The following is a 15,436-nucleotide window of genomic DNA, read 5'->3' on the forward strand; positions in this document are numbered from 1 at the left end:
TCCAGCCTTGTCATAAAGCCCAGGGCACAGTCAGCCAGGGATCTGCTCCCCTTCCAGTCTCTGCAAGTCCTCCAAATATGTCCATTCTTTTAAAATGTGTTCTAGGTATTTTAGGACTTCTGTAATTCCATACAAATTCTAAAACTAGCATGTCAGTTTCTTTAAAAAAAAAAAAAAAAGTTTCTGGAATCTTGACTGAATTTTTGACTATGCTGAATCTATAGGATCAAGTTGAAGAGAATCAACATCTTAACGAGGGCTTCCCTGGTGGTCCAGTACTTAAGAATCTGTCTGCCAAGGCAGGGGACATGGGTTTGATCACTGCTCCAGGTAGATCCCACATGTAACTAACGGGCCACAACTACTGGGCCAGCCCTCTACAGCCCTTGAGCCACAACTCCTGAGCCCACGCAAGGCAACTGCTGAAGTCCGTGTGCCTAGGGCCCACGCTCTGCAGAGAAGCCACCGCAATGAGAAGCCCACATTCACCACTAGAGAGCAGCCCCTACTCACTGCAACTGGAGAGGCCGCAGGCAGCAGCAAGACCCAGCACAGCCAAAAATAAATCAATCAACCTTAAAAAAAAATTTAACCCTACTGAGTCTTCTGATCCATGAACATATTTCTCTCCTCATTTATGTGGGTCTCTTAATTTCTCTCAGGAGTGTTTTGTAGGTTTTGGTTTACAGGATTTGTGCTTTTTCCCCCCAAACTTATCTCTAGATGTTTCAAAATTTTAATGCTAATGCCAATTATACTACTTTAAATTATGATTATTGCTAGTATACAGAAATACAATGTATTTGTTAGAAGTGAATAAAAATGAGTAAAAGTGGGTAGAAATAATAAGAATAGATATCCTTGTCTTGTTAATGATCTTACAGGGAAAGCACTTTGTCCTTCATCATGAAGTATGACGTTAGCAGAAGCATTTTCATAGAAACCCATTATCAGGTTGAGAAAATGACATCTATGACTGAAGATTTTTTATCATGTATGGATGTTTCATTTTATCAAATTATTTTTATATCTATTGAGATGATCATGACTTTCATTTTTAATCTATTAAAGGACAGTCACATTGATTTATTTTCAAATGTTAAATTGCTTTGCAATCCTTAGATAAGCTCCACTTGGTCATGATGTATTCTTTATATTTTGCTAAATATAAAGGATCCAATTTGCTAAAATTTTGTTAAGAATTTTTAAATCTATGTTCATGAGAAATCATAATTTGCAGTCCCCTTGTATTGTCTTTTTCTGGGTTTGAAATTAAAGAATAGACTGAATTGGGAAGTGTCCCCTCATCTTAATTTTCTAGAAGAGTTTGGACATAATTGGTATTAGTTCTTCCTTAAATGACTGGTATTAATAGAATACCCCACTAAAGCCATCAGGGACAGAGGTTTATTTTGTGGGGAGGTTTTTAACTGTAAACTTATTTAATAGATACAAGGCTCTTCAGGTTACCCACTTTTTTTTCTTGAGTAAGCTTTGGTAATTTGTATCTTTCAAGAAATGTGTTCATTCCACCTATGTTGTGGGATACAGAGTCTTTTTCCACTCTGGCCACTGGGGACACAGGCCTATATCGATTCCAAGATTGTTCTACCTGGTTCTCCTGGTGGTTCTTCCAGTGGCCTCAAGTACCTTCCTCACACTGACACACTGCTCAAGACTTGACTAGAATCTGCAGACTTCCAGAGCCCTCTATCATGCTCTCTCCATCTCTTCTCTGGTATTCTTCTGCCTGTAAACTTTAGCTGCTTTACCTCCCTGAATCTTCCACTCAGTCTTTCAATTCAGGGAAACCACTGGGCTCTGTGTGGACCCCTCTCCCTGGATTTGCTCCTGGCAGGAAGCACAGGCGTGCCAGCCTCACCTCACTGGTCTTCCTTCTCTCCTAGATCACTGCCCTGTGCTGCTTTTCATTCAATGGCTGACGGCAGTTACTACATGTATTTTCTTTTTTTTTGTTTGTGATAAATCCAGTCCTTTTTCTCTGTCATGGGCAGAGGCAGAAGTCCATTTTGGCCACTTTGAAATTGAGGTTTCCTGTAGAATATCCAACTGCAGATATCTACCCAACAGTTGTAAGTGACAGGAGAGATTGTGACCAAAGTAAATATCCAGGAGCAAGTGCACAGAGCTAGTAACTAAAACCAAGAGTGCCACGGGAGAGAGTCCATCGTGGAGGAAGAATTGTATCTTAAAGGCAAAACCCACAGAGACAGGAACAAAAAGGAGACCATGAGGTAGAGAAGTGTAAGCAGGAGAAAAGTAGAAGAAAACTCATCAGAGAATGAGGTCGTGGAACTCAGGGCGTGGAGAGTTTCACGAGGGGCTCCAAGTGTCCAGTGCCCCAGAGACCCGTACACAGGCAGACACAAAGCCACTCGTGCCTTGACTGTGCCGTGCTGTGGTTTTGTGTACGCTGGTTCCACCAGTTCCAATTTGGCAAACTGGTTCCCTTTATCAGAGAAGACTGAGATGGGCGTGAGCAAATCAGATGAGAGGAAGTGGTACAGCTGACAAGGGAAAGAGGTTAGTAGCTAGAGGATGGCACAACCAAGGCTGGGGAGAGGCCTTGGTCCTGCCATCTGTGCACAGGAGGAAAAGGGAATCAACAGGTACAGCCAGAGTGATGGAAGAAAAGAGAACTGATGGATGAAGATCCCAGAAGATGGGAAGGATAAAGGAGGGAAGGACAGGTATAAAGCAATGAAGGCTGAAGACTAGAGAGGGAACAAATCCGCCAAGGACCACTCTCCCTATTTACCAAGAGAGACTGTGAGACACAGATAGCTCACATGCTAGGCTATGACAGCCTGACTACAAACCTCAGGCTTGTTTCTACTGGCCTAAGCCTGCAATTCTGAGACCTCTCCCCATGGCTGGTGGCAGGAAGTCCCATATATGCATAGCGGCAGTAGGCCCAGTTTAGGACTCCCTTGGACCAAATGATGTGATATACACAAGACACTAAGGAAATCCATCCTCCACAGCACCTGTACCTGAAGCATCAGGTTCCACGTAGAAGTGGACCCACCTGATTTTTAAAAAGTAGAAGTGTATCACGTTGACCAAATATGGCAATCCAAACTGGTTCAAGCCAAGAGAGAATACAGAGCGCTGGATCTGGCCACAGCTGGCTCCAGAGCACAGAAGGAACAAGGCCCGGCCTCTTCCTGCTGTCTCTCGGGTCTGCCTGACGCACAGGCGGCCACATGTGATCGTGAGCTGAAGGCAGCAGGTCCACGCTCAACGAAAGTGCCAGAACTGAGTCCCTGGTTTCACTGGCCTGGCCTGGATCATATGTTCATTGGGACCAATCACCAGGGCCAGAGGGACTGGTTGGGTGAGCCCAGGGTGGACTCACCTTCACTGGATGCACGTGGACTAAGAGCAAAGAGCAGGTAAGTGATTCCTAGGAGGAAGGCACAGTTAAACAACTAGCGCCTCCTACAATTAGAAATCTGACACCGCTCCAAGGCCTCAGCTGGGGGTGGGGGGCACTACTCCAGGAATGGAAAGCACAGACACAAGAAGCCATGGCCTACACCTGCATCTGTGATGGAATGCAGCCCTCGCAGAAAACGTGTAAGAAGCCACAACACTGGACAATGACAATGCCATTCTGGAAACACCGTTTTTCAGAGTGTGCATCATGGATGCTCAGAAAACAGCTTCACCTCGATCTTCGAGCCCACTGCTCCTTTTACTCCCCTTCAAATGAATCCATAATTCCATCTTGAGAATTCAATTAGAACTAATTCCTTTATTAAATAAGCTTCATTTGGGAGCTGACTGCCACAGACCTCAGGAGAAAATGCATCTTGCTTTTGCAGAGATCAACACAGTTCAGCAATGCTCAAGCTCCTCTTTCAGAGAGGTGAACCTCAGCTTAGAGGAAGGGCTGAGGAGGCTTCCACACTGAAGGTGACATGGAGGAGACGTAGTAATCACATGGGAGCCAGTCCAGGAGCAAACCGAGTGCATGGCCACCTGCTGCTTCCCTGTGCCCTGCCAGGAGAGCGTTGCGAAGCAGAGGCATCCGGGTTCCCAAGCAGGCACCAGCAACACCTCCAAGGCAGACCTGAGGAACCTGAGGATGAGGTTCCAAAAGTAGACCCTGCAGAGGCTAAGAGTCTGATCAGGAATAAAAGTAGACGGGGGTGGGGGCATGGTGTGTGTGTGTTCAGTCGTGTCTGACTCTGCAACCCCATGGACGTAGCCCACCAGGCTCCTCTGTCCATGGAATTTTCCAGGCAAAAATATTGGAGTGGGTTGCCATTTCCTTCTCCAGGGATCTTCCTTGACCCAGGGATCGAAACCAGGTCTCCTGAGTCTCCTGCATTGGCAGGTGGATTCTTTACCACTAGCACCACCTGGGAATCCCCAGACAGGGATGAACCAAACACTTAAAAAGGTTCAAATGGTAAAATGTATGTCATGCATTGTTGTTGTTCGGTTGCTAAGTCATGTACAACTCTTTGCAACACCATGGACTGCAGCATGCCAGGCTTCCCTGTCCTTCACTAACTTCCTGAGTTTGCTCAACTCATGTCCATTGAGTCAGTGATGGTATACAACCATCTCATCCTCTGTCACCCCTTTCTTCTCTTGCCCTCAATCTTTCCCAGCATCAGGGTCTTTTTCAATAAGTTGGCTCTTCCCATGGGTGGCCAAAGTACTGGAGCTTCAGCTTCAGCATCAGTCCTTCCAATGAACATTCAGGGTTGATTTCCTTTAGGATTGACTGGTTTGATCTCCTTGTTGTCCAAGGGACTCTCAAGAGTCTTCTCCAGTAACACAGTTCGAAAGCATGAATTCTTTGGCGTTCAGCCTTCTTTATGGTCCAACTCTCACATCCATACACGACTACTGGAAAAACCATAGCTTTGACTATATGGACCTTTGTCAGCAAGGTGATGTTTCTGCTTTTTAATACACTGCCTAGATTTGTCATAGTTTTTCTTCCAAGGAGCAAGTGTCTTAATTTTGTGGCTGCAGTCACCATCTGCAGTGATTTTGGAGCCCAAGAAAATGAAATCTGACAGTTTTCACTTTTTCCCCATTTATTTGCCATGAAGTGACGGAACTGGAATGCCATAATCTTCTCTTTTTGAATGTTGAATTTTAAGCTGCCTTTTTCACTCTTTTTCATCCTCATCAAGAGGCTCTTTAGTTCCTTTTCAGTTTCTGCCATTAAAGTGGTGTCATCTCCATGTCTGAGGTTACTGATATTTCTCCCGGCAGTCTTGATTCCAGCTTGTGAGTCATCCAGCCCAGCATTCCTCCTGATGTCCTCTGCATGTAAGCAAACAGGGTGACAATACACAGCCTTGACGTGCTCCTGTTTCAATTCTGAACCTGCCCATTGTTCCATGTCCAGTTCTAACTGTTGCTTCTTGTACTGCACACAGGCTTCTCAGGAGGCAGATTAGGTGGTCTGGTATTCCCATCTCTTTAAGAATATTCCACCGTTTGTTGTGATACACACAGTCAAAGGCTTTAGTGCAGTCTGCGTTGACCCCTTGGCGGAGTGGCAGGTGGTGGTGGGTTAAGTCCTTGTTGATGGACCATTTGAAGCCTGAGACTCGGCAGGGATAGTTGGGTAGACACATGCTGCCACTCCGCCAAGGGGTCAACGCAGAGCCCTGGGGCAAGACGTCAGGAGTTCCTCATGGGCCTCTCACATTTCTGCACACCTGGTGAGCAGAGGCACTGTCGGCCTTTGTTCTGGACTTTTTTTCAAGGATGTTCATATCGTGAACAGCCTTGGAAGGCAGAGACAGACTTGCTCTCTGACTGCTCGTTGTAAAATTCAGGCACCCTGATGGCTCCTCTCCTGTAACACAACCGGCTACAAGTACAGGTGTCCCCGGCCCTGCGCACTGAACCTGTCCAAGAAAATGCTCATTCTCTGGCCACGTGACTGCTATGAGAACAAAGTCCTTCCACAGAGCCAGGACGCCTGCGTCTCCTGCCAGCAACCATAATGCTGCAGCAGGCTCACCAGTTAACTTGCAAGCAGGGTACAATCTCAGACTTGTTACAAATCCTGATAAGAGATCTGGAATTCCAGGTTTTACACTGCTGGTTCTTGAGCTGAAAATTACATATGTCTTCAGCCATAAAAGAGTGTCGCTAAGAGCACAGGAAGGCGCTTTGATAAATGGTCATTGATTGATTGGGTTGTTGTTGTTTTTTCCAAGATATACAGAAATCTCAAGAAAATAGTTGAATTCCTTGGATCTTTTTTCTTAGCAGGGTCTAGTAACAGCCACAGGGCAGAGCGGGGAGGAAACTTGGTATGCCCAACCAGAAGTAAGACAAGTGTCTGTGACTGTGAGCCCACAGAAGTCCCCAGGACACCTACCTAGAGGGGTTAACCAAACTCACCCAGCCCCCAAAATAAACAGCCTACTGGCCAAATCACCGCGTTCCTCTGCAGACACGGTAGTCCGAACCTCCTTGGGCTGCCATACAGAATACCTTAGACTAGGGGGCTCAACAGAAATCTTCTCACAGTTCTGGAGGCTAGACGTCTGGTGAGGACGCTCTTCCTGGTGTGGAGATAGCAGCCTTGTGTGTCCTCAAGTGGTGGCAAGAGAGGAAGCCAGCTCTCTGGGGTCTTTCCTCATAAGGGCACTAACCCCAGGGGATTAGGGCTTTGACACAGGAATGGGGGTGAGGGGCGGGGAATTCAGTCCACAGCAGGCAACCCGAGGTCCTGGCCCCCAAGAGGTCCCAGGACACACTCTCAATACTAATTCAATCTACAGCACTTATGGACTCCTCAAGCCCAGGGAGAACCTTGAACACCACCTGTCAGTGGGTGGGGAACAGCAACATAATGTACATTAGGTGACTGGTGATTCCATTTATAAAATTTCAAGGGAGCAGGAACCATCCTCACTCCTTCTCTCAACACTTCCGTGTACACTGATGGTCAGATCAGTCAATCATCTGAAGACATTCCCAACTTTTTGGTCTCACTAAAAAAAACAAAAAACTCATTATTCGTCACAAAGAGTCAGAGACGACTGAGTGACTAAACTGGACTGAACTGAAGTAGTTGCAAGGACAGGTGAAGACGCCCAATCCCCAAGAGTCATAAGACAGTGCGACATTATAATGCAACATCAGGCAAAAGCAGGAAAGAGGGGAGATGTCATGGGAAAGGAGTCTACTCAGTTATGTGTCTGAGAAACCTCAATAAAAACCGGGGCCTAGAAAAGCTACCAAAGGCCAGGTTGGACTAGACTCTCCCAGTCAACTGGTCCGCCATCTAGAGTGCCCCTCGGTCACAGGGCAGCTCAGTCACTCCACAGCAGGGGCTCTGACTTGGGATTCCCAGATCCCAGAGCCAGGGCCTCCTCACGCACTTCCCAGTCAGCTGTCCACAAACGCTGGACCTCCCCCCACACCATAACAAGCACTGCTTACCACAGTGAAAGTAACACAGGTCCACCTCCAAGACCAAACACACACAAAGAACAACATTAAAAAGGGGAATACATCAACACTCAAAACTAAAACCCTAGAAGCCTTGACACAGTTATCTTTCAAAGGAAAATTTTCTCACAATAGTGACAAAATCCGGGTTGAGAAAAGAAATGCATGCTGGAGGGGAAGAAGAGGCTGGAACCATTCAAGGGTGCGGCCGTCCAGGGTCCACTCGGTGGCACATTGAACAGGTTTACCCCGTCCAGTTAGCACCTGCTGCAGGTACTGATGTACAGAAAATCAACACCCTTGATCTTCAACCAAGAATATGGTCAACAAGGCATATTTTTTCTGATCAATGTTGCTGATCAATTACGTAATAAAAGAGAGGAAAGAGAAAAGGGAAAGAGGAATTCACTCTTGGCATCAGAAGAATTTATGTGCCTCTCATGCAGCACTTACAAACCTCAGGACTGTTCTCTGCTCAGGATTCTGCCTTAATAACAGATGAGAAATGTGTGCTCTGTGTTTCAAGGAAATCATGTATGTCTCCAGGAGGGAGAGGAAGCCAGCACCTCCTGGAGCAACCAGCCTCAGGGCGAACAGAACTCTCGCCTGACACTGCTGGGTAAAGCCGAGTGGCCCTCTGTACAGGCAGTGCCCACAGCTGCCCTAACCAGAGCCTCTGATGAGGGGAGGCCAAAGGGAATCATAAAGAAGAAAAACAACTCCTCCCCAGTTACATTCAACTGATGGAAGTCGCTCTCAGGACTCTCCATGTCAGATGATATTGCAGGTCCAGATTTTCACTGTGAAAACAAATTGGGAAATCAACCAAGTGTGGGGTCAGTCCCAAGTCTCCCCACTTTTTAACTCCCTCTTTGCTGTCACCTCCCACCCCATCCTGACTCCTCAATCAAGGCTCAGCTGCCCAGAGGAGCTCGCCTTGTCACATGGCAGGGTTAGCCTCAATAGGGATGTTTGCATTTCAAAATAAAACTCCGCAGGAAGCAAAGCTTGGCCTAAACAAGGAATCTCCATTGTTGGAATTCCAGGCACCCTGGTTCCCTAAGGGTCCAGAACTTGCCTGTTATCACACTACTGGGGGGTGGAAGGGTGGTATTTTATGGCCCTTGGAATCACACTGCTTCGGAAGCCATGTCTTCTGCCTAAGAATGAGGCAGCCCCTCTCTGCGCCTCTCAACTGATTTCAGACTTTCAGTCACTCGTGCCTTCTTTCAAAAGTGCTCTCTGCTCTGCTGCGTCCCAGCACTGTGAACGCACAGACCCTGACACGCCTGTCGGCCTCTCCTCCCGAGCACGGGCTGTCCAGTGAGGGGGAGGAGGGAAAACTGCAGTCACGTGGTTCCTAACCAAGATGTATTGAATAGTCAGTCTCTAACGTAAAAAATAAAGCTTAATTGGTAGTAATTTTGCTAAGCAACTTCAGTTCCCTTTGTCTCAATTGCTACCTCTATAAATACAGAGAAAGACACTTTTTACATGAAATTCATGAGCTCATGTCTATTTGTCATTGTCCAATATCATATACCCTCCACAGGTATGACTATCTCTTTCCATGGTAATAAGATCACTGGCAGAAAATCATTTCACAGTAAAAGGAAGATGGGACACCTCCCAAAGCAAACCCGAGAGGAGTGGCACTCCACCCCTCTCCTCCCTCTAAGCAGCCCAGTCTGTTCCAGGCCACGGTCTACCACAGACCCCGCCAGCAGAACCGCTCCTCGCTGCCTCTGCTTCCACGCCGTCCCTTTCTGGGCATCATCGACAGTCGTGCCCCGCTGCAGTCTCGTAACTGCTCTCTCCTTTAACCTCTGTGTAAACCACTTGACAGTAACTGTCCATTCTGGCAAAGAAGGTCTTGATCAAAATCGTTTGTTTATAGAGAATTAATCCCGGCTCCTGGATGTCAGTGCTGTGATTCTTTGAAGAGGCCAGGAAGCTGGAGTTTTAACAGCCTTGAAGGAAAGCAACCCAAGACTCAGAGAAGAAGCTGCAAGCCACTGATTCAGTCATTGCATTCGGCTGCCATCTAGTGACAGACAGGGATATCTGCTGCGGACCGTGGGTAGTTTTCACCTCCAACATTCTAAGTTGAGGGAGAGGGGGAGAAAACCTCTAAATAATAAATGCCAATATAGCCTGCAATAGTTCAAATGGCCAAATTAATATTCAAGCTATTCTTCTTCAGGCATCAAGATACATCATTATTTAAGAAAACAGATTTCATAGCAGACAACCTTCGTCAAAAATCTGGTGGCTTCCCCGGTGGCTCAGATGGTAAAGCATGCACCTGCAGTGCAGCGGACTGAACCTGGGTTCAATCCCTGGGTTGCGAAGATCCCCTGGAGAAGGGAAAGGCTACCCACTCTAGTATTCTGGCCTCGAGAATTCCATGGACTATACAGTCCACGGGGTTGCAAAGAGTCGGACATGACTGAGCAACTAAGCGCAGGCGCACACACACACACCCAGTATCTGTACTTAAAGGGTTTCCAAGGTGGCTCAGTGATTTAAAAAAAAAAAAAAAAAGAATCCTCCTAACACAGGAGACACAGGTTCGATGCTTGGATTGGGAAGATCCCCTGGAGAAGAAAATAACAACCCACTCCAGTATTCTTGCCTCAGAAATCCCATGGACAGAGAAGCCTGGTGGGCTACAGTCCATGGGATCGCAAATACTTGAACACGACTTAGCATTCATCACAGAGACACAGGTACAAGATATTTGCTATAACATTTTAAAAGAAGATTGCAAAAACCTAGTTTTCATCAGTAGAATCAAATAAAGTAAAATTGATCCAAATAACAAGCTGCAGATCTTTTTCACCACTGGTGCGGAACTTAACAGCTTTTTTCTCAAGTATTTTGGCATAAGAAAAACCTTATTTCTTTCACCTTTCGGGTTCCACAGCATTTTTCAACAACCTTTAGTTATAACACATCAAAGGAAAATTTTTATGTAAAATGAAGTCATGATTCTTGAGTTCTGAGACTGCTTCCTGGTTTTGTTGTTCAATCGCTCAGTCGTGTCCGACTCTTTTGGACCCCATGGACTGCAGCATGTCAGGCTTCCCTGTCCTTCACTATGTCCCGGAGATAGTTTCCTGATATAAACTGGCTCAAAGCAGCTAATCATTAGATCTTTGATTATCAACCATTAATTACATATTTACTTTTTCTCTGATTTTCTCATTTGTGTACATCATTGTTGTTGTTGATCAGTTGCTCAGTTGTGTCTGACTCTTTGCACCCACATGGACTGTAGCCTACCAGGTTCCTCTGTCCCTGGGATTTCCCGGGCAAGAACACTGGAGTGGGTTGTCATTTCCTCCTCCAGAGGATTTTCCTGACCCAGGGATTGAACCTGTGTCTCTTACATCTCCTGCACTGGCACACAGGCTCTTTAACCACTAGCGCCACCTGGAATGCAAAAGTGAGTAAACAAACTTTCAGACAGAGATGAGACCTCCCTTGGTAAAAAAAAAAACACCTGAAGAAAATTTTATCCCCAGGGCACGGGCAGCCAGAATAGATCTTCTGCTATCACCGCAGAACTTGATAGAGGAAGAAAAGCCAGCTGGCCTCTGAGAGCTGTCCCGGGGCTGAGGCTGTGACTGCACATAACTGATCTGCCTGTTCCCAGCAGCAGTGAGCTTGAGGGGCGGGAGGATCTGTCCCGCACCCAGCTAACTCAAACAGCTACCAGGTCCCAACCCCGCCCATCTGAGGTGCCTGAGCACCCTGGCAGAGGAAAGGACCTTAAATATTCATTGGGAGGACTGAGGCTGAAGCTGAAGCTCCAATACTTTGACCACCTGATGCGAGGAGCCAAATCACTGGAAAAGACCTTGATGTTGGCAAAGATTGAGGACAAGAGGAGAGGGGGAGCCAGAGGATGAGACGGTTAGATGGCATCATTGACTCAATGGACATGAATCTGAGCAAACTCCGGGAGATGGTGAAGGACAGGCAAGCCTGGAGTGCTACAGTCCATGGGGTTGCAAAGAGTCAGACATGCCTAAGTCAGTGAACAACAACAAACTGATTTCTCTGGCCATATCTTACAGTTCTGTGCAGTGTTAGGCTTGGAATCTACGCTAGCTGGAGCACTCTCTTTGGCTGGGTCTTATCCTTTGGCTGGCTACTTTCCTAAATAAGCAGGATGGAAGACACTTGGGCAGAATCACAAAGTCACAGGACAGGACAGGACCCACATCCGGTTTATCACTGGTCTTCTGATGGCTTTCCAGGTCTGAAGACCAGCTCTCTTAGTTTATCAAAACCATCAGGCTTCCTAAAAACTGCCCCCAACCCTCCCCACTAACTCACAGTTTCGCCTGGTGTTGATCTTCTCACAGAGAACTCTATGAAGGAGCTTTTCAAAGATGCTGAACATCATGTTCCAGACATGCTGTGCCTTGTAAGAGGTCATCAACAGGTTGACCAGGTCTTCTTTGGTTGTCCTTAGATCGAAAGTTGGGATCTCTGGCAGTCCGAGCTCCACATGTTTTTGTCCAAGGTGGATCTTCCATCTCATAAATTCCTTTTCATTAAGCTTTTCTAGATACCACAGCAGGTGGTCTGATTCTGCCATCTTGCCTGTCCAGCAGGATCAGACTTAGAAAGAGTCTCCAGGACCAAGGAATTGTGGAATCTAGAAAATAAAGATGGAATCGGAGCACTGCAGCATTATTTACAACAGCCAAGACATGGAAGCAACGTAGATGTCCATTGACAGATGAATGGGTAAATAAATTGTGGTACATATATACGATGGAATATCACTCAGCCATAAAAAGAAATACATTTGAGTCAGTTCTGGTGACATGGATGAACCTAGAGCCTGTTATACAGAGCAAAGTAAGTCAGAAAGAGAAAAACAAATACCATGTATTAACACATATATATGGGATCTAGAAAAAATGGTACTGCTGGACCTATTTGCAGGGCAGGAAGAGAGACACAGACACAGAGAACAAACTTGTGGATGGGGGGGAGAAGGAGAGGGTGGGATGAACTGAGAAAGTAGCACTGAAACACATACACTACTTACTATATGTAAAACAGATAGCTGGTGGGAAGTTGCTGTCTAACACAGGTGGAGCTCAACCCAACGCTCTATGATGACCTTAAGGGGTGGGATGAGCAGGGCGGGTGGGATGAGCAGGGCGAGTGGGAGGGAGGTTCAAGAGGGAGGAGACATGTGAATACCTATGGCTGATTCATGTTGATGTTTGGCAGAAACCAACACAACATTGTAAACCAATTATCCTCCAATTTTAAAAAAATTCAATTGATTTTTAAAAAGGCAAAAAGAAGGTAAAAAAATCAAGGCAAAAAAAAAAAAAAAGATGGAATCAGAGAATCCAACTACACAGCAGCATCAATTCATTTGAAGTTGACATAGTAGAAAACTTCTGTGGTCTGAGATGAGCTTCTTAGATAGTTCATCAATAACAAGTCTGAACTCCCCTAGGACAATAACCTTGACAACCAACCTTGGTAAACTTGTGGGTTGAGATAAATGTGGAATATTAGTTGCATTAAAGGGCAATGTTCTTGCCTACCATGTGATCCAGCAATCCCACCTCTGAGCATATATCCAGAGAAAGCCATAATTCCAAAATATGCATGCACTCCCATGTTCCTAGCAGCACTACTTACAATAGCCAGGACATGGAAGCAACCTAACTGTTCATCAAGAAATGAATAAAGAATATGTGTGTGTGTATACACACATGCATGCATGCACGCACGCGCACACACACACAAGAATACTACTCAGCCATAAAAAAGAATGAAATAATGCCATTTGCAGCAACTTGGATGGACCTAGAGATTATCATACTAAGTGAAATAAGTCAGACCAAGAAAGACAAATATATGATATCACTTATAGGTGGAATCTAATTTTAAAAAACAATACAAATGAACTTATTTATAAAATAGAAACAGACTCACAGATAACAAACTTACAGTTACCAAATGGGAAATGTGAAGGAAGGATAAAATAGGAATTTGGGAGAAATAAGATACACATGAATATATATATAGAAAAGTGAAAGTGAAGTCTCTCAGCTGTGTCCGACTCTTTGCGACTCCATGGACTGTAGCCTACCATGCTCCTCTGTCCATGGGATTTTCCAGGCAAGAGTACTGGAGTGGGTTGCCATTTCCTTCTCCAGAGGATCTTCCCAACCCAGGGATCGAAACTGGGTCTCCTGCATTGTAGGCAGACACTTTACCATCTGAGCCACCAGGGAAGTCAAGCCATATGTAGAACAGATAATCAACAAAGACCTACTGCATAACACAGGGAACTCTACTCAGTAGTCTGTAATAACTTACACAAGAAACAATCTGAAGAAGAATGAACATATGTATATGCACAACTAAACTACTATACTGTAAACCTGAAACTAATACAACATTGTAAGTCAACCACATGCCAAACCAAATAAACAAAATAAATGTGTTCAGCTGAAGGAAAAAAGGCAACATTCTTGTTGTAAGAATTATCCCTGGTTACTAAAGCTTTTAGCTTTTGAAAATTCAGCGTCATACAAACCTTTTTGAGGAAGGCATGCCTCAGCTCTTTGGTATGGAGTGTCAGACAAACACTGTACTTAAGAGCCATGAAAAAAAGCATCTCTGTGCACCTGGTGTTCTCACGCCTCCAAGTGCAGCCAGCATCAGGCACACGATAAAAGCGGTGCCCTGCATGCACATGCAAAATGACGCTGAGGAAACTGTCTACTTAGACGAGAAGAAAGCACAAGCCTTATACCACTCCACATAGCAACTCTAAAAATAAGATTATATATTTTTAAAGGAAATATGATTGGAGCTTAATAAAAAACATAGGAATATATCATAGGTATGATTTTGAGGGAAAAAATATTTTACCTAAAAGAACTAATTGAATACAAAAGAACCAAGGTTTTTGTTTTTTTTGTTTTTACATTGACTTCGTGGGATTCCCTGGTGGCGCAGTGGATAAGAATCTGCCTGCCAATGCAGGGGACATGGGTTCAGTCCCTGATCCAGGAAGATCCCCACATGCTCGTGCACCACAACCATTAACCCTGTGCTCCAGAGCCCAGGAGCCACAAGTACTGAAGCCCACACGCCCCAGAACCTGTGCTCCCCAAAGAGAAGCCACTGCAGTGAGAAGCCTGAGCACCACAACTAGAGAAGAGCCCCCGCTCACTGCAACTAGAGAAAGCCCGCCCAGCAACGAAGACCCAGCACAGCCAAAAATAAAGTTACAAAAAATTAAAAGCATTTAATATATTTAAACACCAACTCAGCATTTGCTCTTTTAAGAACCTATAAAGAAGAACCACTAGGTGTCAAGCTTATGGTATTCTTTAAACTGTCCTATATAATGGTGTATAGTCAGAAACTGACGACTGACAAAGCATGATTAAATATTTCAATCATATCCAGGTTGTATATTATAAACCCAACTAACATCATGCTTTCAAAGAACACTTAAAGAGACAGAGCTAACACTACTATGTTCAGGGAAATATAAGTCGTGTAAAAGTACTTATAAGGTCTCTCCAGTGTTTTAACAAACATACCAGCAGAAGGAAGTACATCTCTTCAACACTGGCTGTAGCACAGTTGTTTTCTTCTTTTTAAACCTTGATTCTCAGTGTTTTTTCAATAAACATAAGATTATGCAGTGATAAAAGTTAAGCCTTACAGAAAGCGGAACACCCCTTACACTGTTGGTGGGAATGTAAGGGGTGATGCCACTGCAAAAAACAGAATGTAAGTGTCTCACAAATCTAATAATAGAACTACCATGTGACCCAGCAATTTCACTCCTGCATACAGATCTGAAAAACTAAAACAAAAACAGAAACACTAACTCAGAAGGACACACCCAGATGTTCACAGCAGCACTGTTTATAGTAGCCTTCCAAAGGACACATGCTCCCCAGTGTTCACT

The 15,436-nt window shown here is 45.1% G+C and overlaps 1 long non-coding RNA gene across 2 annotated transcripts in view; it reads right to left on the reverse strand.

The window, feature by feature from the left end:
* Nucleotides 1-8,975: 8,975 nt before the first annotated feature.
* Nucleotides 8,976-15,436, reverse strand: part of LOC133052640 (uncharacterized) — a 46,003-nt gene continuing 39,542 nt past the window's right edge. The window contains exons 3-4 of one of the 2 annotated variants that reach the window (XR_009692074.1): nt 11,806-12,130; nt 8,976-9,562 (exon numbers count right to left, since the gene is read on the reverse strand). This is a non-coding gene — a long non-coding RNA (uncharacterized LOC133052640). Of the gene's footprint in view, nt 9,563-10,199; nt 10,897-11,805; nt 12,131-15,436 lie in introns of those variants that run through there. The other variant, XR_009692075.1, reaches the window with a different exon arrangement.

The sequence above is a fragment of the Dama dama genome, chromosome 4 (genome assembly GCF_033118175.1).
Source record: "Dama dama isolate Ldn47 chromosome 4, ASM3311817v1, whole genome shotgun sequence".
NCBI lineage: Eukaryota > Metazoa > Chordata > Mammalia > Artiodactyla > Cervidae > Dama > Dama dama.